At 38.6% G+C, this 25,825-nt stretch overlaps 1 protein-coding gene across 2 annotated transcripts in view; it reads right to left on the bottom strand.

Annotated features, from left to right (window-relative positions):
- The window catches only part of SEMA5A (semaphorin 5A), a 313,297-nt gene that overhangs the window by 286,656 nt on the left and 816 nt on the right, over positions 1 to 25,825 (bottom strand). The window contains exon 2 of one of the 2 annotated variants that reach the window (XM_031062762.1): positions 8,427 to 8,502. The exons of the other annotated variant lie outside the window; for it this stretch is intronic. The gene's annotated coding sequence lies outside the window, so the exon portion shown is untranslated. The remainder of the gene's footprint in view (positions 1 to 8,426; positions 8,503 to 25,825) is intronic. 2 annotated transcript variants of the gene reach the window in all.

Below are 25,825 nucleotides of genomic sequence, written 5' to 3'. Positions count from 1 at the left end.
GTCTTCATCTCACAGATTTCACAGGTCTGTTCCTGGAAGCTGGGGAGTATTTCCACAAATGCTGAAAGAGATGACAGCCAAGGCTTGAAGCTGAGCAATACTCTTTTTTTCTAGCCCACTCCTAAACAAAGAACAGCACCCTTCAAAGTTTTCTGGGGGGAGCAAAGGGGGAAGGTTTATCTTCGTATCTTTGTTTGTATACAGCTAAATGAACGCAGCAGACAATAACCCATTGGACAGAAAACCCAGGACAGAAAAGACTTTTTCAACTCACTGTTTAATCTGTTTTTATCCTAAAGCCTAGAAGCCAAAAAATCATTACTGCATATTCTTAAAAAAAAAAAAAAAAAAAAAAAAAAAAAAAACAAAACAAACTTTTTAAAATGCCTGAGCATGTTGTTTTTATTCTGGAAGCCTATCTGTTTTCTATAAGGATATCAGTCAAGCTGTAATTATGCTTGCAAGCATAGAAAAAAAAGTTGTTTTTAATTTCTACCTTAAGATATGGGAAAGTAGTTAGCTTTGATGCCAGTTTCTTCTAGTCACTTATTTTACCAGTATCATTCACAGTTTCTAATGCAAACCAGATGATAACAGCCCAATTCTGACTAGCACACTAGCTAGGTGTGTCATTTCCACCACCTGTTCTTTAGCAAAGCAGAAAATAGTAATCTCTTTTCCCATTTTTATACCATAGTTGATCTTGTTCTGTAGCTCACACACTATTTACATGACTGAAAACAAAAAGTGCTTAAAGTGTTAGCACAAAGAAGCTCCTGTGCCAGGAAACTCTCACTGACATCTCCATGCATAAGCCCAAGAGGCAGGACTCCAGGTGCCACTGGAAAAGGGCTCCCAGCTCCTTTGCTACACAACCCATGGTGGCTGCAACACTGGGCTCATCTGCACAACACTTTATATTACAAGTGCGGATCACTCTGCGTCACTGGTTCACACTGCAGCCAGGCCAGAATTCCCCGGCACTTATCCACGCTGTAAGAAGGACTTCCCTGCACTTACCACAACATGAAAAATGCTACATTTTCTGTACCAGAATATTTAGGTTTCAGAACAATTTTACTGTTCCCTGTTGAATAATCTTTGTGATTAAAAAAATAAAAAGAGAGAGAGAGAAAAAAAAAACAACCAAAAACTGGACACTATTATTATTAGGAGCTGGACTTGAGGATGCCTGTGGGTCCCTTCCAGCTCAGGACAGTCTCTGATTCTGTGTTACTGAATAGTTTCCAGGAAAAACTGGTATAATTAACTGTGAAAGTGAACACTGGTGACAATCCCAGTACTGCATTATATGAATACACCTAGGGAAGTTGTACTTTTTTTTTCAATGTGGCATAATTGACCCATAGCAAAATAAGTCTTCCCAATTTATTTCTTATTACTATCCCATTTTGATTAGAATTTACTCTTTTTCCTCTGGTAGACAAAAAAATCAATTTTTTTCATACAAAATTGATCATGTTGTGTTTGTATGACATATGAACTCAGACCATCCAAAATTCCTTTCATAATTCCTTAATTTATTGACCAAATATACACTTTACTTTTAGTGCTGAGTATTAAATACAGATATTTGTACTTAAACTTCACATCTGAGGATGAAAAGCATAAAATAGTCAGTAATGATTTAGGACCACATACACTTCAGAGTTACATTGCAAATGTATCTTACACAGTTGATCACATCTTATTATAAGGCAACTCTTATTAATTCATTATTTTTAAAAAGCCCTAACCAGTATCTTACTCCTCAAGCCATCCTTTACAAGTACTGTTTCCAGAAAATAATCCTTCTTCCAGGCCCTTCCTTTACCAGAAGCTGACTCATGTATCAACACAAACCTACTGTTTTAAAGTAACACTGGTAACACTGCAGTGTGGAATTCAGCAGTGATACATAAAACCTGTTTGTTTACAACCTGTTGGCCACTTCCATGCCAAGCACAAGACTGTGAACAGCTTTCGCTGCCACACCTAAACCAGACAATAACCAAAGGGTTCAGAACACTATAAGCATGTTTTCACAAAATACGAGACCTCCTTCTATGTGTAGTTCAGATTGATTAATAATTAGTTAATTACTAACAAGTTTTGGAACTTTTTTTAATATGTAGGCTTGGTTTTGCTCACACTTGCTATTTTTCCCCCTGCTCCTACACAGTTCAATTTTCAGTTAGACAACTCTGTACAAAAACAAGAGAGAAAATATTTTGTTATTAATGCTTGATGTCAACAAAGATAGATGCAGAAGAAACTTAGTCAAGAGTACAACATATGATTGTACATTTTATTACCAACTTAGAAGACAGGGGAATAAAACCAAAATCAGCTTTGCTGCAAGCATGAGAGAGGGTGGGACTCCATCATTCAGATGAGAAAGCCATTTATAAATAACGGAGGCTGACACTTTAGAGGATTAATTACAGCCTCACTCCCAAGTCATTGCCGTAATGAAGGCACCCAGGAAGAGAGATGTACATGCTTGTTTGTTTTTATTACATCTCTTAAAGACTGCTTGGCTTTGTTTAGCTTCAGTTATCATGGTCTGTAAACACACAAGCTCCAAATTAGAGGACTTGTAGAACCATGTAGAGCACATTTCACTTACTGCAGTCTCCCATTTCTGCCACAATCCCAGAGGTTTCCTGCAGCTAAGCCAGGGTCTCATTTGTATGGAGACATCACAGGAGGCACAGCCAGAGCACTGGGGCTGGCACAGGGAGACCTCCCCACCCCCTTGAGAGCAAGGCTGCTCAGAAGCTGCAATGAAAAATTTCACTGGACAAGCTCAGAGGTGACATAAACCAGCAACTCACTAGTGAAAAGCAAACACGGCATCCACAGCCAGTGCCTACCAGTGTCTGCACGGATCCAGCCTCAGCTCGTCATGGATCCTGGATATCAACATTTGCCCACTGCCTACAGAAAACACTGGAGCCCAGCTTTGTACCACTAAATCCATCAGCAGAATTGGGCAACAGCATTGACAGTTGCAGCCGAGAACACAAAGAACAGTTAAGTAACCAAATTTCAGTCACTAACAATGAAAACAAAAAAAGAATAAAAGAAAGTTTGAATATTAGGGATAAATTCACAACAAACTATTTGCAGCTGAATAATCCAACACTACCTACAAGCAATAGGGGAGGTGGGAGGGAAGAAAGAAAAAATTCACACAGAACAAATAAGATTTCTTAATTTCCTTTAATTTATAAAGGAAAGGGACTAGAAAACTTTATTATGATTTATGTGCTCTCCTCATGATGTTCTATTGGATGCTCATGCTAAAGACAGGTTTAATCTCCAGCCACATTCTTTTAATAGCAATTGTAGTTTATGTTCCAGGACAAGTGCCAGTAGCTAATGATCCTCCTCTTATCAATTCTGCCTTGATGGAATGAAAACTCATTTTCCTGGTCTTGACACACAAAGCCCCTTTCTTGTATATTACAAATACATACATATAAAATAATTTGGGTAGTGGAAAGCATTTAACAAGATCAGGACCAGCAGTATGGCCAGACATAAGGCCAAACAAAATCCCCTTTTGGCAAAGACGTTTTGCGACCAACCCTTTCCACTTCACTACTACTGTAGCTGCTTAAATTCCTCTGGCTACAGGAATTTTACAGGGAAGTATTTGTCCATGGGATAGTTCCGTCTCACTGTGGATTTGCTTTTAATAAACAAGTATTTTTCTAAAACTAAAAAAAAAAAAAAAAAAAAAAAAAAAAAGAAATAGGTAGTGCAACACATGTACAAAGAAAATACACAAGTGTAGTGGATAAAAAAATTGCTCAATATCACTCTGTCAGCCATGCTTTTTTCCTACCATTTTCTTACCATCAGTAGGAATTACCAGTTCAGATGACAAGCCAGAATACATTCAGGAAGTTCAAAACTCATATCTTCTGTTCAGAATTGGTCCTCGCCCCTTGGGTGCTCAGTTCAGGACACCAGTGATGAGTACATTTAAACCACAGGCCACAGAAGTTAAACAGGTTAGAAGCTCACAGAAAAATAAAAAAAATCTGATAGGAAAAATTTTCAGGGACACAAGACCCATTAGGGTGCCTCGTCTAAGTAGCTGGACAAGTTATTTGAGACAGCACGAAAAATCTGCCTCCTCACCTGATAGCGAAGTGGGAACTCTGGATCCATCTAACATTTCTCACTCATAGTAGCAATGCTGGAATAGGCAAAGATGCCCAGTCTCCTAAAATCATAGTTAGCTTTGTCAAAGAGGTACTTAACAGAAGCTTCAGGTGTCCTATTCTCCCACTATGCATCAACTTTTGGTTATAACATGCTCTGGGGTAACAGACACTTACCTAGGAGTCACTTCTGCATAGTTGTTAGGGAACACACACAATTCATCTCACTTTCCTTTTCATTATTAATTGTTAGACTTCTAACTCAAGGCTATCTTTATCTTACCCCAGTACCAATCTGATTAACGGATGCAAACCTTTCACCTTTCAATTACACAGTAAATTTTCACTCCTTCGTGAAACTGATTAATCCTGTCATATCCTTACCCATAGATAACTTAAAATGTGTCTTCAGTACAGAACCAATTATCTTTGACCGATAAAGGAGGCATCCTTCCTTCTTCTTATTTCCTTTGGGTCATGATTTTTTTTTTCTACCTATCAAGTCCTCTTAGGTGAGGTGTTTTCACTGCAAGAACAGTGAAAAGTGAACTGTGAAACAGCACCATCAATCTCATGCTTTTAATATGTTAGCCTTGGATTAATACTCAACAGGATATGTAGGACAAGTACTGGAAGTCCTCAGAAGCAAAAAGCTGAGACAGTTTGCAAAACATGCTAGAAGAGGCTAAATGAAAACAAGCACAATCTGAACATGGGTGGTTGATTGGATGATCTGTTCCAGCCCCAAGTAACCTTCACTCAGTGACTCTGTGATGGTCACAACAGCTATGCAGCATCCACCTGGGTCAGGTGTGGTGAGGAACCACAGTGACACTGTGTAGAGAGGAAACACAGCCAATGTCCAGCACTCTTCCCCTGAATAATTAAATGCTTGTCTAAAAGACCACTTTAGAAGTAGCAGACTGCCTGGAGAAAGGATTTTTGCTCTCTGTTCTGTTAAGCTGGTTTCCAAAAGAGAAATCAGCTTTGAATAAGTAATGCACAGTGTGCAGCGTCTAGGGGAAAATGGCTACATTTACTTTAAACACAGTTAAAACAAAAACATTCATGAGTTACTAGGCAATCAGGATACATTTTCTTTCACTACTGGATATGAAATGTCAGAAAGATCCTATGGAGTAAAAACGACAAAAACAAAATAAAACCTAAAAATTCTTCTAATGCCATTAAGAGCATAAAGATCTCAAGATAAACTCATATGACACTTAAACATACAAGAATTAAAGCATGAACATTTTCCACTAGCCTCTTTTCCAAAAGACCACTCACACAAAAACAAATTCTCCTCTTTCTTCCCTTTTTTTTCTTTGTAAAATATGTCTCTGTTTGGGGAAGTGGAAACTTTCAAATGCACAGATGTTTGTGATTGCAGACTAGCAGCCTGCTGGGAGCCATTAATGGTGTAGAGAGTAAAGTTACTCAATCATCTATAAGTCACTTTTCAAAAGTGTTACACTCAGTCGAGGGAGTGATTAATGGTGTCCAGCAATGACACAGATTACCCCCTGCCCATGCAAGCTCTTTGATTTTAATGCAGTTAAGCTACTGAAGTAAACAAACCAATTTGGGTGTTCAACGAGCTCTTTGTCTCATTAAAAATTATTTGACTAGACTAGTGGTAAAAGAATATTGCATATGTCCCCAAACCCAATTTGGCATTCTGTAATCATAGCAGCAATTACATTTGCAAAAACAAAAAAGTTTAGAAATTAACGGTAGCAGAAAATGGTCAACCTTTCATTAAGGACTTTCATTATGGATTTTTGTGCATAACAAAATTAATATTTTCTAATCACCATGGTACAGCAAGCAAGCTTCTGTATGTTCCAAAGAGGCCAACAGCAACTACAGGCAAAAGTTTGAGAAAGTAGTTGCAAATTTGCTGTTCAAAAGCAGACAGCCCTCTGCTCCTCCCAAGCAGGCCTCCTGCAAATTGCAGGTCCTTCACCCCTCAAGAACACCTGCTGCAGTTTGATGTCCAGCTGAGCTTGGCACTTCATGTCAGGACAAGTTTTCCTTCCCTCCCTTGTACAACCAAAATGATGAATATGAATGCAGCAAATTGAATTATCAAGGCTGAGGCATTTTGTTTCATTATTTAAATGTTGGGTGCCCCATAATGATTGGAATTCACTCTTCTGGCAGCAAATTTGAGTTCACAATACCCGTGAGTGTTTGGCTACCTTTGTGCTCCACGCACATTTAGTGACTGCCTCAGAAATCACAGGGAGAACCCAGGCACTTCAGCAAAGCTGAAGGCAAACCTCTGCCCAAGGAGTACCGGAGGGAGTACCCACTGTGGGCATGGCCTGATGACCACTTCAGTTGTTTTTGAGGTGATGCAATAGGACAGTGTCCCAGAGCTATTTATGGTGCTAACACCACCAGCTCTGTGTGAAGTCCCACACCAGTCCTGGCCCCTGACAGCTAGCTGCAGCAGGGCTGTGAGATGGCTTTGTGCGCCACACCATAGCCTCAGGTGTCACTTACACCACGGCTCAAGCACCTTCCCTGTGCACCTCACAGCCTTAACACTTCTACTGCTTAGCAGAAGCCTTACTTTCTGTTATTCACAGAGTAGCAACATTAAAAGATTACAAGACCTCATCTAAAGTGGAGATGACAGCATTGCCACCCTCGGTTTTAGGAAATGTCACTGGACACGTATTTCACAATACATCAAAGATTGCTTTCAAACCTTCAAACAGTTATCAGAGTCTCATTTTTCAATACATTCCTCCCAACAAATTGATACCAGCCTTCCGCATCTTATGTCTGAGAACAATGTATCCGTTTCCCACGCATCCTGATCAGCCTCTTCACTCTGAACTCACTCCAAACCCATCTCCTAACACCCTGCTACTTCCTGACCACTCCTCTCAACCTTTCTTTTATCCTTCTCACACAATTTTTAGTACTTAATCTACACAAAGCCACTGCACCCCAACCTGATAGGAAGTTGGTAAAACCTGCTTAAATTGAACAAAACGCAATGGATGGCAGGGAGAATTATTTTCCTTTGGCAGAACAACATATTCAGCATTCAAAAAGTATAATAATAAAGACATATTCCAGATCAGGACAAATAATACAGTTCACATACATATATCTGATGAGCATTTTAAGCTCCCAGTGTGTCATGGTACAGGACCCCTAAGTAGATGTTGCTGTCTGGTAAATTTACAGAGGAGGGTCAATCTATGATAGGAAAAGCACACAAAAGTGACAAAAAGAAACAAAGCTTAGCGAACAGGGGTAGCATTTTATTTTTTTTATCAACACATAATTTGGGAGGGAGGGTGGGAGATGGTTCCAGCCATGTCATCCTCAGAAGAGACATAATCCATATCAAGAAGGCCAAAGGCTTGCTCCAAATGATACTATTATATAGCATTAGAAAGCAGATTTTTGTCACTGCTCCCAATTTTCACAGGTACTCCAAAACATGGGAGAACTTACAGTACCCAGACTGTCAAAGTCAGTATGTAACAACTATAACCATCCAGGTTACTTTTTACCTTATTTCTAACATTCTCATAGATCAATTTACTAACTCCTCTGTTGTACTTAATATGCAAAGAAACTTGCAAGGTTCTAATTAAAAATAATCACATATTTCCAGCAAGATGTATCTGCATGTAGCTTTGGTTCCAAATACAAGGTGAAATATAAGAGAAATATGTTGACTTGCTAATGTATTAAAAAAAAGTTTACATTTTTACAGCATGCTTCCTTTTTAGCTTTTAAGCTTTGTGTCCTACTTTCTGGTCTATTAAAAGATTTTTTTGCTTTTTAATTTAAATTATCTTCTCTTTACCCATTCTTCATTTCTTAGTTGACAGGATATTATTACTCCTTGTGGAGAATTCTCTTCGATACATAAGACTACTTTAAAGCTGCATTTAATTATTCTCACTCATTTCCTCACCTGAAGCAGCGGCAATGCTATCTATCCTATTCTTTCAAAGGAGCTCCATACATAAATAAAACCTAAAGAATCAAAACCAGAGCATTAATTGTTGCTGTAAAACTGAACTGAGCTATGCAAGGAAGCTACAGATACTGAAACCTAGAAATCTGAAGTCAGCATGAATGGATTTCTGCGTCAGTTCCACTGCAACTTTCTTATTTGACCTCTGCAAAACATCCCTTGGTTTAATGCAAAGGACAAAGCAGAAAAGGCACATAGGTTTTTTTTTTGTCGAGGTTTTTTTGTTAAGCTGTTCTTACCTCTAGCACATGAGAGTTCTTATAGCTCCATCTTGAATTATGTCTTCTCAGATAAAAATCTTCTCCAGTCTGTAACCTGTCCACAAAAGTTGAGAAATTTCATTGTTTTCAATTATGTTTTGTAGAAAGTGGGCAAAGGTGATCTGACAGCATCGAGATAACAGAAGAGTGTTTAGAAGTCAATAAATGTTGTTAATGATTTCTATGCCTGATAGCTAAAATTGCAATTTTAGCTTCCTAACAGAGTCAGGAGGCTGCAAAGAACTCAGTAAGGCACCAGATAAAGAAAAAAAGCCCCCTACTGCTCAGTCAATAACCACTCTGAAATTATAAAAGCAGAAAGACAAGCCATTTTCTGAAGACAGTCCAGGTGTTAATCATACAAGGAAATAGCTTAAGGCATAACTTGCTCTCCTCTCCCTCATCATTTTTCTTTTTTAAATAAAAGCTTGTTTTTCTCACAGCAGTGTTTACATACAGCAAAGGCAGTGAGTTCTTACAACACCTCACATTTCAAATGTCATTCAAGCTGTTTGTCAATCTGTCCTAAAATGTCATATCATAAAGAACTAGATACATTTTCTACTTCTCATGCGAGTCTGCAGCTGTCACCTAAACAAGACAGAGAACTTTCTTCCCCACATCTAAAGCATCTTTGTCTAAAATTAGTGTAAAAACTCACAACAATATGGGAATAATTTATTTCTGTGAAGCTTAAATCCTTTTTATAAAAAGAGATGAACCATCTAAGCCACAGATGTGGTTGTTCAGAGAGAAGAATCAAAAATGCTTTGCCTGCACAGGGTGCATTTACTGAGAAGCACAGAAGCTGAGGGAGAAGAGGAGTCCATGAATAAGCTCAGCCTTCAGGAGGTTGCTTTTCTCTAGCCCCCATCTAGGCCAGCACAACTGCTGTAGTTGAAATAAGCATTAAAATGGTCATTTTCAGGGAAGGGACAAAAGGTGCTGTTGCCTTTTTTTTTTTCTCCTAAATCTTAGAACATAGAAGAATTTAGAACAATTTTGGTATCTCCAGTCTTTCTTTTTATAAAATTCTGGTTATCTTAAATGTGTTTTTCAACTGTTCATGTTGCTGTCCAGGCTAACACTAGAACAGCATGGGATTTTTTTCTTTATCAGAGTATTAGAAGCTTATTAGTGCTCAATTTTTTAAATTATTTTTTAAATAAGTTCACTGAACTTGGATATAATTGACCTATTTACCCATACAGCACCTTCCACCGAAGCAGTCTGAACTCCTTTACAGAAGGTTTCACAGGCTTGTACATATTAGTTTCTCCCTTAGACAGGAGAAAGGCATTATAGGCCCCTATTTTTCTTAATCTGTTATTTAGGTGCCTTTATAATAGGTGTCACACTAAGACAATAACTACAACTTCATTAGATCTCATTACATAGCATTCAGCTTTCCCAAAATTCATCCTGTACTGAATACTTTCTTAGAAGGTTCATTTTGGTGCTTGCACTCACCCACATAAATCAATTTCACTTTGAAAGTAAACCAGATCCGCAGAACTCATTTCTGCTTCCAGAAATGTGGCTGCTCCCCTTGTAACACTGTTCACTTTCATGGCTGTAACATTTGCTCCTCCAAGATGCAAATAAGAAGCAGAGATCCTTGTGACACCACACCACACTACAGACCCATTAATGCCAGGTTTATATTGGTGGGCAAAAGCTTACTTTTCTTCCTGACTTTTTTTTTTTTTTTACTTATTGTTCCTACAATAGAAATACTTATAATTAAAAAAGCAAACTTGCTTAGGCCACTGGATTTAGGTTTTCTGAGCACTTCCATTTCCATAAAGACATGATGCATTCGCAATCACTTAAAATTACCTTTATTAAACATTTTATCTGTGTGGGTGTTTTCCCTGTCAGCTTTTTTAAAGCACAAGTACTGCTCAATCTTATCACTGTTTTGAAGCCTGCTACTAGTCTACTATGGCAAGTAAACACACTAAGTTTCTCCTATGAATCTTTGGAGAAATCACTGTCTTACCCACTGTACTCATTGTGTCCCCTTCAATACACATGAATGGCTTTCTCTTCACTCTAGTCATGAATATTACACCTAAAAATCCAGCCTCTTCAGCCCAGCATCACCTAAACTCTTACAAGTGAAAGTAATGAAAATATCAGACATCATCTAAATTAAGAATGAATAATTTCTTTTATCACCCAAGAAACTGTTGGAATACTCACAAGTATTCAATATGACAAGGAATTGCTGTAAAAAAAGCCTGTGACCAAAGCAATAAAGATCTGCAGATGAATCCGAAAATGTGAAGCAGCAGTCTCTCACCTTACAGATCATGTTAAAAAGTCAGAAGTCTATTTATAACCTCCAAAACATTAAGTAATACTCTCTGAATAAAAAAATTATGATCACATATAGTTAAAATATAAAAAATAAAGGAAACCGTCTTTTTCCTAGGTGTTTGTCCTCTAGAAGAATATTTACATACACACAGAGTTCTGTTGTCTCTCCCCACACCCTGCCCACACACATACAGTCATCTATACAGAGTGAGAAACATATGTTCTTGTTTCCCTATCTGAAAACAAACACAATAACTAACACCTGTACTCAGTAATTATGTCATAAGAAAATTCTATCTTACTTCTACAAGTCATTCCAGTGGGTTTTAAAGAAACCTGCTACCCACAGTGATTAAAAATCCTGTGTCCTGCTATTGCTCCAGAAACAGGAAGAAGAGGGCAAAATAAATGGAAAGAAAAGCTCAGTAAAGACTTTTCCCATATGACACTCATCAGAACCTACTGTAATTTGCATAAATATTCAAGTAATTAATCAAACAATCATATCCGAGCTTTGTTCCTCCTCAAGCTTTACATTCCCCTAATGCACGGATAGAACTTTTTTCAAGCTTATTTGGCCAAACTCTACTGGAATGCTACAAGCAAAAGAGAATAATGTGAAATAAATCACACTCAAACCTGCCAGCTGGCTGTGTGTTTATATGTATTATCAGAAAGAAGTCAGGATCTACTAATACTCCCAGCTGAAGTCAGCTGGAATTGTGCCACTGACTTCCATTCACGCAGAACCATGACACTAAACATCTCTGGCTAAGGCTTTGTTTTAATTCCTACAAAACACGTCTCACATTTTGATGCCATATAAAGAACCACAGTAGTAACAGTAAGGTAGCCTTGCATAAAACCATAAAATCTTTAAAATAAGTATGTTGAGACCTGCTTGAATAACAGAGGGTACTGAATACAATTTAGTGCATGTGACCACCTGCAGTACTATACCCAGGATACAATGCTAAATTTAGATTTCTGGATGAATGCCCACTGTAGGATATGCTATTTTTACTAAGTTCTGACATGTCTGTCCAATGGCACATCTCCATTTCTGAAGTGGTACTGAAAGGCTATTAAAGCTTCCAGTTAACGCTTGGCTCTAAACTGCAAATTATGAGTACTTTCACTAAACTGTTCTTCACATTCTGATTGACTTTACACAATAGAATGTACAAATAAAACCAAAACAAATACCTAAAAGCAGTATAACTAAAAAAGGGCCCTCTCCCCCTGAACTCTCTCATCAAAACACAAAATAACAGTATTTTTTATATATTAATGCAATTTTCATTTCAATGCACAGAAAAAAGATACAGAAGTAGCTTTCTCCTTCTAGGCATATTCTCACACATGCCAAAATAGAACCAAAAATGTAACAAAAAAACCCCACACGGATACACATATTACTGTATTTCACATAATAACACAGATTTTGGGGGCCACCACTCATCAAGTTTCAATTTAGACCTGTAAGCCACAAAGCACATTGAAAAATCCAGCTTTACATATGGTGGGGTTTGGTTTTTTCTGGTTTGTTTTTTTTTTTTTTTTTTTTTACATATGAATACAGAGATTTTTCCCAAGGAGATATTTTTAGCAAGGTTATAGGGTTAGCAAGTTGGGAATGAGCTTTAGCAGTTTAAGATTTCTCTCTTTCTACCCACATATGCTTCTTCCCTCTCCTGCCATTTTTCAACAGGTAGAGTTCTGAGAGATATCTTCCATTATGACAGATTTAATACATATTTAATAATAGAGACTTAAATATGGGCATGGTATTTGGCATGCATCCTGAAGCAAACCATATCTGCTACTCTCCAGTGAGGACAACACAGCAGTCAGGGAGAAATGTCAGCCAGGAACAGTTACATGAAGCATAAAACCCCCTGAGAATGAAAAGGTCTTTATTTATTAAATCAAATGCAAATCTTTCATTCTAATACTTCAGATCTGTTTTTGTGGATTTTCTCAGGTATACTTAATTAAACCCACTCATCAACACCAACTTTGCTCAGAAGAGCAATTAATGAATACGGCAGAGAAGCAGCTTAGCCCTGGAGGAGTCTCTGACATTTGTTTGTAGTGAAGACTGTTCATTAATTGCTCCCCTCATTCTAAACCTCTAAATGATATTTTTGACACAATACTACAAGTGATTGTGACTTATTTCTCAAAGTAGCAACATCTGCACTATGTTAGGTTAATAAAACTACCTTTGAAAGGTTTTCAAGAAGATATTTAAAGACACAGGGGGAAAAAGAAAAGTCTGGATGTGCTGACAGTGGAATAATGAAGCTGTATTGAATTTTTTTTATTATCTCAGAGTACACTTTGTATTACAGATAATTTAAGCAAATATTTTGCGTTCCATATTCTCCACAATAAATAGAACTCAGGCAGAAGTCCACCATGATTTTCCAACCTATTTCAACTGTGTTCTCACACCAAACTAAGCATTAATACTTCGTAAGTCTTCTGATGATCATAAGTTCTCAGACAAATGAAAATATTGGCTTTTTGATTGCTTTGGTAAAAAATGTTACATTTTTATTTTTCCAGAGATAAAAGGTGGAGAGTAAAGAGTCTGGGTTATGAAGCAGCCACACTAACCAAAGACCTCTGTCCAAGATATAAAACAAAGTTGTTATCATTTCACACTGAGTGCATGCTTTAATTTATGGGATGGTTTTGCTGATCTCTTTTGGGTTCCACAAAGCAGGATGAATTTTATAAGTTTGAAAAATTAACTTGTTTATTTCCATAACACATACATAGGATCATATCAGTCATGTTAGGCTTCTACTGAAAAGCAGATAATAATTCACAAAAGAAACACAAAACAAATGAAAAACAAGGCACATGGAAGCTCATACCTGGAGAACAGCTGAAAGCCCTGCAGATCCACAGACCTTCAACATTCAAAGGAGAACACTGTCCACCCTCAGAGTTGGTGACATTACTTCAATTAGCCTGACCCAGTTTTCCAACTTGGAATTTGGTTTCTGTAGTTCCTATTATATAGCAACTCCTCCTGCCTGCCAATTATTGACATTAACACAGCTGTCAAGCTGCAAGCAGCTATGTGTGTGAGAAACTCTGTGTTAGCATTCATTAGGTTATTGTGTACCTCTAAGCACTTGAGAAAAGCAGTGCAGCAGCAGTGGAAATAGTTAGCTGGCACCTTGGTTTTTGACCTAGTCCAAAAGGAGTCTGATGCTGGGGCAGTCAGGGTGAGACTAAGAGTGTAACACTGTGCCCCCAGTGGGGTGCCAGGTGTGAAGTGCTGGAGAGAAGGGAGAAAAGCTTTCACAATTTTGCAGTTGCCTATCTACTAGCTCCCACCACATTGCTCTCCTATGGCACACAGGCTCTGGTTTCCTCTGAAGTCCTCTATTCCCACTCACCCAAAGCATCCTACCCCCACCTGTTATTTCTACCAGCTGTTTCTTCCCTCTTGCCCACCACCTACATCATTACCTTTGCTCCTTGAAAAATCCCCACCCACCTACACACCAGCAGCTGCCCTTCTCTGTCCTGAGCGTCAGGACATAAAGCAGCAGGAAAAAAAACTGACAGCTCTGTGAGTGCCAGCAGGCTCCTGCCAGCCCAAGTCCCCTGCTTGCTCAGAGTTCAGTGACAGCAATACACTCAGCCTGGGCTATGGGAACGCAGGAAAGGTGACCTGCACGTCTTGGATGTGATAGCACTAACCGGACATTTGGCAACCTCCTGATGGCAACTTTCAGCTTGCTCACAGACACAATTTCCCCTGCTGGGACACCATCTTGGCTGACTCACTGCAGAGTGAAAGCAGAGAAGAGCAATTCCACCTAGTTAAAAAATTCACAACAGGTTCTTACCATTGATAGATTAGGCAGAGATTGATCAGCTAACAACACGAGCACTGCTAGAGAACTATTTGTTCATTAATACATTTACACACATTTAACCCAGAAGCAGAATGCTGGAGCTCCCCAGCCTGCCTTACACCTTAGGCATTATCCTGCACAGGACAGATCTAGAAGAACTGAGTCAAATTACTAAACAGTCAAGCAAGGGATATTCTGATTTGGCTTTGCCTTAAGATGTACACACAGCAAAAAGGAACTCAACAGAGCATAAGAGCTCATTTTATTAGCATTGCTAATCTAAAATGAAGATAACAAACAGTGTAGAACTTTTATTTCCATTTTTTTAATGAAGTAGTGCTAAATGTCAACCCTCAATATTCCACCCCTCTTCATTAACATTAAGCAACCTAATGTTCAATTAAGAGCCCTACAAAAGCAACATATTACTGCACATTATCTTAATTACCAACTAGGACCTACTGATGCCACTTTCAGAACTACAGCTGCAGTTTGAGGCAGCAGAACCTGAAAATATAGAAATTAATACATAACAACTGCACTTAAATCTTACAGAACACAGAAACTTAATCACAGCCTGTAGTAAGAGCATGGCAAGATATACCATCAAATCAGAGGCAAACTGGAGAAACATTTGCACTTACAAAGTGTTCATCAGCTTTCCGAAAAGTATATGTGTACATTAGCGTAGTCCAATTAGCCGGTCCATGTTTCTGGTTCATCTAAATTAACGTAACTTCATAATTTACAAAAATTCTTCTGATTCAATTATATTTTCTGAATCCAGTTAAATCATTTAATCACATCTGCCTTTAAAAGATCCCACTAATAATGAAAGATTAATTCAAATGCTATTTCTTTTATTAACTTTTTTTCATTCTCCAGCAAATGTTGCTGCATTTATCCCTGCAGTCCAGCTTGCCAGAATAAAGTGAAGAAGCTTATGAATTTTGGATATTACACAATCAATATTTGATACCAATATTTCTTTGTTCTTCAAAGAGATGAGCTCTTCAGAGCTCAAAATAAAACTATCAACTATCAGAACAGTGTCCAGATCTCTGTTTCAATTCACTTTGTCTTCAGAACAATCTTGCACACTAACCACTGGACTGAAGCTGACAAGTTCTTCCCAGCAGAAAGGCCTCTCTGTCCTTCCACTATTACCTTGTGGGATACTACAGCAGCAATCTGACTATACAAATGAAGAGATTATTATCTATTATCTAGCCTGTGCCACTGCTTGACAAACTAGAACAGACTGCAAAACTGAGGTGAATGCATGTGTGTAGAGAGGGGAAAGCAAGCACCCCAAGCAAGCACCCCTACAAATATATGGAAGAACTGAAAGGTGAAGTTAATTTTGACCATTCATAGAGTAAACACCTTCCAAAAAAGGAAGCACTTATAAATTGTGTTTGCAAGAAGTTCTTTAGAAAATTACAAGTGTCACAGCTACATTTTACTATTAATATGAATCTTTTAAATTATAGATAAGTTTTACTGTAAGGAGGGAACATTACTATGAACCAGCTATCTAGCTAGAATAATTTTGGTCACTGAGCCCCACCCAACAATTTCTACACAGAAATTATTGCTCAAATGAGTTCTGTCTAGCACATTGTTCATTTAATTCATATACATTTGTCACACATTACTAAAGTAACTATCAACACTGTAGTTTTACTTCAGATATGTGTTATACTTCATTTTCCCTTGATGGGTCAGAACCCTGAACGAATGGAACACGTGACCCACAGGTTACAGGCAGCTGCCTGTAACAGAAATGCCAGAGGAAGGCAATTAGCTTGTATCTCCAACTTGCTTTATGCCACACTCCATAAGACACCAGAATCATTAAATGATGAGATGATTAGGTTTGGAAGGGACCTTAAAGATCATAGAATCATTAAGATTGGAAAATACCTCAAGGGTCATTTATTCCAACCTTTGATGGAACACCCCCTTGTCCACTAAACACAGCACTAAGTGCCACATCCAGTCTCATCTTGAACACTTTCACAAGCTGTGACTACACCACTTCCCCGGACAGCCCATTCCAATGCTTAACCACCCTTTCAGTGAAGAAATTCTTCCTGATGTCTGATCTGAACCTCCTCTGGCCCATCTTGAGGCCATTTCCTCTTGTCCCATTGCTAGTTGCCTGGGACAAAAGGCCAACCTCTACCTTGCTACAACCTCCTTTCAGATAGATCATCTAGTCCCAAACCACCTGCCACAGCCAGAGAACCTTCCACTAGACCAGGTTACTCAGAGCCTCATCCAGACTGGTCTTGAACACCTACAGGGACTGGGAGCTCACAACCTCTCTGGGCAATCTGCTCCAGTGCCTCACCACCCTCACTCACAGCAAAGAATTTCTTCCTAATATCTAATCTAAATCTACTCTGCTTTCGCTTAAGGCCATTCCCTCTTGTTCAGTCACTACATGTCCTTGCAAAGAGTCCCACTTCAGCTTTCTTGTAGGCCCCTTGTAGGTATTGTGAGGTGCCACAAGGTCTCCCCAGAGGCCTCTCTTCTCCAGGCTGAACAGCTCCAACTCTCTCAGTCAGTCCTCACAGGAGAGGTGCTCCAGCTCTGCTCTCCTCTGGACTCATTCCAACAGGTCTGGAAATATTAGAAACTTGGCAAGACTTAGCACTAAATCTTTCAGGACTCACTGAAGTAGAACTTTGAGTAGAGAAGGTTTAAAGAAAACATATTTCGCAGATGATATTTAAATACAGAGTCTACAAAATCTTTTCTATAGGACTGCAAGTATGAAAATATTACTGCCAGAAGTATGAGAAGTATCTTACTATTTCAGTGAGTGCGAATATTGACTTGCATCCTTCACTTCCCATGCTGAGCTACAGTGGAATGTACTGGGAGCGATTTTGGCAGACAAAACTGATTCTATCCATAGATGTCTTGGGGCAAGGATGCTATACTTCCATTCACTTTTGAACACCTGGGTATATTCGCCAGAAAAAGTGGATTATGGAAAATTGATGCAACAACTTTCTCTGTTGATGAGTTCCTGGGATCAACATGCACGTGTTGTCCAGAAAAATTGGATTCATTACCCAGTGTGTAACAAGCCAATAATTACACACTCAGGGGAGATATTGCTTATTTATTTCAGAGTTGCACAAGCCTGGGTGCTCAGTGATACTATTCAAATCAAGCATGCCAACCATCGAAACTTTTTACTATTTATACATCTTAGCAAACAAAGGAATTAGTGTTCATTGGCTACCAGTTACATAGTTCTCTTATTAATTAGTATTCTGTCTTCTATTGGTAAATTATTCTCTTGCTTCCCATGCTAACTAGTCCCATACTCAGCATTTCTCTTCTTTTGAGTCATAGGGCTTCTTGGGTCAGCAGTCTGTGAGTTGGTGGCCGCAATCTGCCCCTGCCAGAATTACCCTTTACCCAGACAGAGCTGAATTCTGCCCCTGCCAGAATTACCCTTTACCCAGACAGAGCTGATTAACAAAGCACAGCTGCTTTGTTAGTTTCTTCATTGTCTTGGGAGTCCTGCCAGATGGCTTCATGGCCCTTAAATTCTGCATTCTGCGTGTTCACTATCAGTGGTACATCCTTCTTCCCAAGCTTTGTTAACCTCCCCCTAGGTCTGAGACAACTGCAGCATGTCCAGCCCTAAACCTTAATTTAGGCCCTAAACTTAAATCTTAACAAGGCAATTCTACCAACAAGTAATGTGTTCTTCTAACACCTGGACATCACTTAGAGTTTGCCTGTTAGCTGCTCTCTGTTTCATGGATTACATCGCCCTTCTTGTTGATTAGGCTTCAAACTATAGAAAGATGAAACATCAGTGAACATTCTTTCTTAAGAAAATTTTACATATTCCACATGTTGCAACATAAAGACTACAGTTATAAGCCCAAATGCTGTTTAAATGGTGAATCTTGGGAACTACTGTGGCAAAAAGGAGCCAAATGAAACATTTCAGAAGAAGAAACCACTAGTTTATATATCAATTGCCATTACTAAAGCTGAAGAGATTATCTTCTGCTCCTCACTCTCTCCCTAGTCAGCTGCCTGGCAGAGCAATTCCAAACTCATTTCAGTTACAATATGACGTGTAAATCTGAAAAATATAATACTAAATCTTTTTAACTCAAATCATTACCATTCAGTCACAAAAGTAAGGCTCCTATGAGCACTCTAGCTCACACAACCCTAATGATTTTAGGACAACTATGACAATTTTGGAAGTAAAACCAGATGCTACTATTAAGCCAAAGGTTGTGGGTTTTTTCTCCTCTTAATATTTTGGGATGAAAGGTGGCATTAAAGTACCTAAAAGGCAACATGAATGATATTCAGGAACAGACCATTTTTTTTGAAGACTGATCATTCCAATTATCAACTATCTATAGATATTAATACAAACAGAGAAACACTATTTTTCAAATGAAGATTGATTTCTAGAAAATAAGTTTTTATGTGGAAGCAAGAATATTCAACACATGCAAAACTTCTTTTAATGCTTACAAAGTTTTAGTCCACAAATACTCAAGAAGGAGACAAGGTACTCAGACATCATAAAGCAACACTTTTCACAATGTAGAAAGGGGCAAGAGAAGACAAACAACCAACTCAGCAAGAAGCAAACTAAAGCTGCAAGTTAAAACCAGAGATCTCTAAATCCTCAGGTTTCATCAGTAATCAGGTTCTCTAGACTAGATCTACAGCTACAGATAAATCTTTGAAAGTGTCAGTGTGTGCATAGAGCTGGGAACAGGCCCGGCGTCAATTGCTCTACTTACTTTGCATGCCATTTCCAAAATTTTCAGCATTGGCACTGTTAGAAATTTGGGGCTTATAAAAAAGACCAAGGTTGATGAGAGTAGCAGGAAAAAAGCCCCAAACCTCTTGTTTAAATTACTATTTTATGGGAAATGCTAAATTCCAAAAATAAAAAACACATGCAATTATAAATCAGGTCTGGTTTATACAGAATTCACAGTAAATCTGAAAGATAAGTTAAGCACATGAATTGTTCCTCACAAGCAAATGGAGTTCCCTATATTTCCAGTTAGACAAGTCTTATATTTCCTCTTATTAAAATATTAGTGATATGCCTCCACAGCAAACTAGTTCTTTCTTTAGCCTTTTGGTAAAAAAAAACAATTACAACACAGCAGCTCTACAAGTGAAGCTGAAGGACAAGTTTTGTCAACAGCCATCCTATAAAAAGACCTGCGTGTCCTTTTCCCAAGAGGTAGAGCCATTGCCAGCAATGAGTTCACAGGTGTACTCTAAGAAAAATAACATGCTTGCTCAAGTTATTTTAAGAGCACTTTATGATTGTGGGTTTGAGAGAAAAATATAAAGGCTCAAGTTAAATATCAGAATTAAGTGTTTACCTCTAGTTCAAGATTATTTTTCTTCAAAATTCAATCCTGATCTCGTTGGCCTTCAGATTAAATAAATTTGCAAAACAATCTCCCCTGACAGTTATAGATAAGTGAGCAAAAATGGAATTTTCTAATCAAAGTTACTTGCAAACTCGCTTAAAGAAAGACTACTGGAGGAAAAAATCAAGTTCCCCCACCCAGACCATTAATTTAATTTAAAACAATAGACAACAATGGCAAAAACAACAGCAATTCAGCTCTAGAGCCCCAGATCTCTTTTTGCTGTTGTTGATGGTTGCACTTTTTTTTTTTTTTTGTAACCAACCATTAAAGGATGATGCCCAGGTTCCACTGGATTGTCTTCTATATTAAAGATTTAGCTAATGCTTAGGCAAAGAGTCTGACACTATACGCTTAGGAAAGCAACAGAAGATAAACTGGAAAATCCAGCAACTTTCTTGAACAATTAAAGAAAGTCTGTAAACTCTGACCAAGACTTACAACAGAATTACATCAGTTAGACAAGTCTCCAGAGGCTGGGGTAGCAGCATTTTCAGACTTCTACCCATATGCATCAAGAGACGTTTTTCTTCCCACAAACACCAACTTCACCTCTTGCGTGTCTCTAAAACTGTACGCACGAACTCATGCTCCTGGCACGTAAATGTAGAAGGGTTTTGTGGCTTTCTACTATCAATTCCAACAGCATGTATCAGAACCCACTACCATTTTTCAGTAGAATAAGGTCTGGCAGACAAGTTCTGGAAGACTGAACTTCAGTATTTAACAGGTTATTACCCTGCATTTCCCCACTTCTGACACACTCAAGGGCAGTGCAACGAGGCGTTGCCACGCAGGTGCCTCGCTCCTCAGGAGGTGAGTTTAGACTGCTGCTGAAGACAGGCTTACAGCTGTGCCTCAGTCCATTGGCAGCCTCCACAAGAGAGCTTGCTGCCTGTTATACAGCTGACATTAAAAAAAGCTGTCTGGATACCCTCTAAAACACCAAGGCAAAATCCTCCACATTTCATTGTTATCAGAATTTAATTCTGCACACACAATCCTCCTCTCCTTCCTCACCTGACAATAGCCACTGCACACCTGCAGTTACACTGAGACCAGAGCCTGTGGGGCCTTACTGGGATTGGTGGCCATGGGTACTTCAAAGGCAAAGTGTTAAGAGGATGAGTTCCCTAATACTGTTTACACTCTGGTTTCACATAAATAGCTACACTGGCACAACTAAAAGAACCCAGTAGGCAATGGCCTGACACAGTCCCAGAATTTCCAAGGAGGACAACAAACTACAACAGCACTCTCTGATTCTCTGATGGCGCAGCATCCTCTCCATCTATATCTGCCTGCCTTCAGGAATCATGGCATACCATGGTGCTCAGGTCACAAAGAGAAGTTGTCAACAGCGGACAGGAATTAAGGGGGTTCTCTGCTTGGTTGGGTTTTTCTGAAATATTTTATCAAGTGAGAGCTAGGACATGGATTTACAGGGTCAGAAAATGAGCACAACAGACAACAACAACAGTACCAACATCATCTTTAGCAACTTCCTCATCAGAGCTACTGATGAGGATCATCAGAGTCAGCAGGCTCTTGGCTACCCCAGGCTGATACACCTTGAAGAGCACTATTAGAAAACTATCCAAAGCTGAAATCCCATCTTTTGGCTAAGCCAGGAGTCCCATTTTGCAGCACTGGGTAATGTAACACCTGACACTAGTAACAATTTGGTGTACGTACTGTCTCCTAGATATTTCAGTATCATTGCTTAGGTTTAAAAAGCAACAAGGAAAAGTATGCACTGGAGCATGAGAAGGAGCTAAAATTTGGACTACACACACACAGTTTATATGGCAAAAACTAAGAAAACAACTGCATATTGCTATTGCAAGCTCAGAATGAGAAAGCAAGCGAGACCATCAAGAGAAGAGACCATCAGCAACTGAACTCATGTTAAGTAATGCAATAGCCCAATGACTGTGGATAATTTCTTTCCAGACTTCAGTTTTGACTACAACTCAGTAAAGAAACCCTAAAACTCTGCCAGACATTGAGAGAAACAAAGCAATAGACATAACCTATCTTCCTAGAAATGGCAAGGCCAGGAGTTTTTCCTCAAGTACTTGGCAATTTCTCTATCAGACAAGGTCAACAAAAATTGTTTCATCCCATACATTTTGTCCCACAAGAAGGTCATTTCAGCCATGCTCCCAGGGAGCCCTTCAAAACATTTGCCAATGCAAATGTTTGTGGGTTTCCAGTGAAAGCAGGTCACTAAAATGACACGGTAAAAAAATATACATAAACAGTGGAAGAAAAAGGCAACAGGAATTTCTGAAGAGACTGTATGCTGAAGAAGACACAGTGGAAAACAACTGCCCAATAACTTTTAAAACTACAAACAAATAGTTATTCTCATGCCTTTGTCTGTAGAGTTCACCAGTAACAGAAATGACTGATTCAGCAATAAGATTACTGTGGGTCAGAAGAACAGGGCCTCAAATTATTAAAATATTCTCTCCCTAGCTACAGAGGCCTTATAGTTAACTTTATATTAAACATTCCTGATTTCCAGTTAAACCTAAGTCTAAAAAGAAAGCACATTTCAACAGCATTCTGGGTTTCCAGCTAGACTAGCAATTCAGAGAAGGACAACAGCACAAAAGACAGCAGCTCAATTTTGAAATTTGGAGAGAGGTGGGGAAAAGAAGTGGGAAAATCAACACAATTCACAGTACAGCTCATTTCTTCAGCCCACCCAATTCACATTATAAGCCAATCCTGCAGCCATCACATGTGCTCTAATTTGTTCATCGCATATATTTAGTAATGCCTAAGAACGTATCCCAGTATTACAGAGAGAGAGGAAAGTAAAAGGCTACATTTCAGTATTTTCAAAGTTATAATTTCTCTGAGTTTCTCCTAAACTAAGCAAATACTGCAAAATGGATGCATGTTGCTATTCATCTAGCAAAGGATTAAAAAATCAGAATATTATATGCCAAACATTCAGAGCTGCTCAATCAACATCCCCTAAATGAAACTAATCTCCACTACTGGGGTTGGTAACCATGAAAAGATTGACAAGTTCTGTCAGAAATTAAGATCCAACAATTCTAAGGTATACTGGAGCTCAAGGACAGATCCTGATTTTAAAAAGAAAAAATGGAAAAGGATTGAAAAGCTGTATTATATGTCTATCATGCAAGAAACTTCATAACAGATAAGCTAATTGAAGGTAAGTCTGGAAGTGATAGCACAGCTAACATGCTGCACAGCATTTAAACTTTCTGAACAAGTCATTCAAACTCTTGGCAAAGAAATGATAATATTTGAAAAGATAAGTTTCAACAGTTGAGTTAAACTCAAGAGTTTCATTGCAAAGGCCTCAGTGCAGACTAAGTACCAACCCCAGTCTCCTGCTACTATCATTGACAAACATCAGCGTTTCTGTGAGTTGCCTGGTTTTCTAATATATACTGGGACACCAGGAAATTTCTTCCAAAATCAATCTCCCCAAACAGAGATTAATTTTATTAATCTATTTATTATGTAGAGCTGATACTACACAGCAGACAACTGGATTGTATCCAAGTATCCGTGGGAAAGCACAAATTTGAGAATAGATGCATGAACAAATCCACTAAAAGACAAAAGATTTGAGTGTTTCATACTTTGGAATATACATTCCAGCAAAAAATCAAGAAGACTCTAATTAGACTGCAGTTTGGGGATCATTAACTTGGTTTACATTTGCTACCTTCCTGACAAATGCTAAGCAAATGTGCTGTAGTTAAAGGCAAACTGGCAAATTTCCTGAATAAATCATAGGACATATTTATAAAGAAAACTAAAATAAAAGACCCAACCTTTTTTTTTTTTTTTTAACAATTTGCCATTTTAGCAACAACAGATTTAGCAGCAAACCATAGCTGAAGTGCACAGCTCGGGCCGTGGCATTCCCCAGGTGTCTGTAAGAACTGCAGATAGCAGAGTGCCACCTGCCTTTCACGGGTCACAGCTGCAATGCTGCAGCCTGGAAATTAAACCCAGCCTACCGCCAATAGTTGGCAAACATACCTCAAAAGGGTCAGTCTGAAAAATGTTTACATTGTTTGACAAATCAGAACAAAATAAAAAACAAAAAAACCCAAGAACTCGTTCTTTGGAAGCAGCTACAGCTTTGCAAAACACGTTAGGACAGAACCAACAGAGAGGCTGTAACTTAACACTGTTTCCAAATCGGAATGCGTGCACATGCCAAAGAGGATAAAAGGATGATAATAAAGAGAAACAGACTGATTAACAATAATTTGGAGAACTCTGCATTGACAAGAATACCCATTAAACATTTCCATAAAATGATTTTATAGAAAAGGAGAAGCTGCTCAGTGCTGCTTTCTATAATTATGGCCATAGCAATAGCAATTCATCTCAGGAGCCATAGTAACTTCAGAACATACATTACCAAACATCAAGAGCATATCAAAATTTTAAAAACCAGATGTTAAATCTAAAGCTAAATTGTATTTCACTGCTATTCAGAAGTCCATCATCACAACATACTAACCAATTACTAGATTCTGCTTTACTTGAAGTAGCAGAGTATCAGATTTCACATACCCTCCTCTCCACTATCAACAGATAGTACTGGTAGTACACACCTACTATTAACTGATAGCAGTATCAGCAATCCACTTACGTGTCCCACAGCACAGAAATCAGACCCAGCCAACACTGCTGATAAAGCTGCTGCAGACCAGAGGGCAGAAACGGGTCTCTCTGCTCCTGCTCACCCCAGGAGCTCAGCTGCTCGCTTGGCTGAATTCCTGCATGCAACCTCTAACACAAGAGGCAAAATTTGCAGGAGAATTATGTTGCATTTCTGCAGTTCACAGATTGTAGTGTACAGCTACTCCCTGAAAAGTAATGAACTTCATTCATTGAAAATCCTGTATTTGTACAACACTATATCAACAGAAGTCAGAATCCACGTGGTTTCCCTAAGTAGCTGGGGGAAAAGAAAGTGAAAAACAAACGACCACACAACTCTTTCTTCTGAAAACAGCAGCAATACACCCTCTGCATCTCTGCCCAGCAGGAAATGAGTACAACAAACCTGCTACAACCATGTTTATGGATCATTACAAAGTGCACAGGCACTCCTACTACCTGTAAGTATTTTATAAAAACAGCACTAGTTAAAGATTAAAAGAAATGAGACACTTCAGATATTAATGCCTTCAGCTTTGTTAACCAAAACAAATCTGTAACAACATCCCAAGAAATAAGTAGTACAACCCAGAAGCCAGTGTTTACACTACTTAGTTCAAAAGAACCTCTCGAACAGAGAAGTAAACTGCCACATGCCAGAGCAAAACCTTAGCTCTCAGCAGGACTCCTCACAGCTGTTCAGCATTAAAATGAGAAAATGAGATGAATTCATTAGTAAATGTAATAAAGTTATATTATTGGTACCTGCTGGAGGAGAAGGTGGGAACACAGAAATCTACCAACCAACATCTTTCACTCTACTAAGCAAAGTAGCCAAGGCCATACCTCAGCCTTTCAAGGCAGCAATACACTTTTGATTGACTACGTGTTACATATATGACATCAGCAAGTTCAACAATTCTAAGTCAAACTTTACTGAACTGAGTCAGCCTTATATAACAACCAGGAGATGCTCAAACTTCTACAAATAAAATTTGAGTGCAATTTCCACTATGAAAAAAAATCTACATCACTCTGCCTGGGCTAGCATCAC

This window comes from Geospiza fortis, unplaced genomic scaffold, assembly GCF_000277835.1.
Source record: "Geospiza fortis unplaced genomic scaffold, GeoFor_1.0 scaffold64, whole genome shotgun sequence".
In the NCBI taxonomy this organism is placed as follows: Eukaryota; Metazoa; Chordata; class Aves; order Passeriformes; family Thraupidae; genus Geospiza; species Geospiza fortis.
Note: the sequence above shows the minus strand (reverse complement) of the source record. Positions and strands in the feature narration are given on the sequence as shown.